Source organism: Arachis hypogaea, chromosome 5, assembly GCF_003086295.3.
Source record: "Arachis hypogaea cultivar Tifrunner chromosome 5, arahy.Tifrunner.gnm2.J5K5, whole genome shotgun sequence".
Taxonomy (NCBI): Eukaryota; Viridiplantae; Streptophyta; class Magnoliopsida; order Fabales; family Fabaceae; genus Arachis; species Arachis hypogaea.
In genome coordinates, this window is record NC_092040.1 from 43,720,852 (window position 1) to 43,722,200 (window position 1,349).

Sequence of the window (1,349 nt, forward strand, 5' to 3'; positions counted from 1 at the left end):
ACAACTTTGAATTAAAACCCCAGCTCATCACCCTTGTTCAGAACAACTGCTCATTTAGAGGAAGTGCCCAAGAAGACCCCAATCAACATCTAACTACCTTCCTGAGAATATGTGACACTGTGAAGTCTAATAGAGTCCATCTGGATGTCTATAGGCTGCTTTTGTTCCCTTTTTCACTCAGGGACAAAGCATCCAAGTGGTTGGAGTCCTTTCCGAAGGAGAGCTTAACAAATTGGGAAGACGTGGTGAACAAATTTTTGGCAAGATTCTACCCTCCTCAGAAAATTAACAGGCTGAGAGCTGAGGTGCAAACTTTCAGGCAAGAAGATGGTGAGACTCTCTATGAGGCATGGAAGAGATTCAAGGACTTAACAAGAAGATACCCACCAGACATGTTCAATGAATGGGTTCAACTTCACATTTTCTATGAAGGCCTTTCTTATGAGTCAAAGAAGGCTGTAGACCATTCATCAGGAGGATCTCTAAACAAGAAGAAAACCATTGAAGAAGCCATAGATGTCATTGAGACGGTAGCTGAGAATGACTACTTCTATGCTTCTGAAAGAAGCAACACTCGATGAGTAATGTAGCTGAATCACATGGATGCATTGCTGGCTCAAAATAAGATGATCACCAAGCAGTTAGCAGATCTCACCAAGAAGGTAGAAGAAAACCAAGTTGCAACAGTCATCACTTCATCACCAGCTCAAGAAGGAGTGAATATAGGAGAAGAAGGTGACTGGAAACAAGCCAATTATGTTGGGAACTCACTCAGACAAATCCATGATCCATACTCAAGAACTTACAATTCTGGATGGAGAAATCACCCTAACTTTGGGTGGGGAAATCAGCAAGACCAAGGCCAAGATCAGAGATGATACAACCACAATCCCAACAACAATACAACTCACCAACATACCTCACAGAGATCCTATCAACAACCACCTAATCTCAACCCACCATCACTAACTGAGGATAGACTTTCCAAGATTGAGACTTTACTTGAAAGCATCTGTAAGGAAATTCAAGACAGTAAAGTTTTTCGGGAAGAAGTGCGATCCAATATGCAAAATCAAGATGCTGCCATCAAGAAACTTGAAACACAAATTGGCTACCTATTCAAGCAAGCCCCTGGTCACATTACTCACAACAACACCAATTCGACTCCAAGGGAGGAGTGTCAGGCTATCACCCTCAGAAGTGGGAAGGAATTGAGAGAAACCCATAAGAACCCACCAGAGAAGAGTTCAGATAAAGAAGAAAAGGGACAAGAGGAAACGCAAGTCACCACTCCTAAGTCACACCAAGAAGGAGAAGTGCTGAATCAATTCTCAAGTCACCACTCCTAA

At 42.4% G+C, this 1,349-nt stretch overlaps 1 non-coding gene across 1 annotated transcript; it reads right to left on the reverse strand.

Moving 5' to 3' along the window:
- Window positions 1-290: 290 nt before the first annotated feature.
- LOC112804245 (small nucleolar RNA R71) lies at window positions 291-394 on the reverse strand. The gene has a single exon (XR_003202861.1). It is a non-coding gene; the product is annotated as a small nucleolar RNA R71 (small nucleolar RNA).
- Between the last annotated feature and the right edge of the window lie 955 nt (window positions 395-1,349).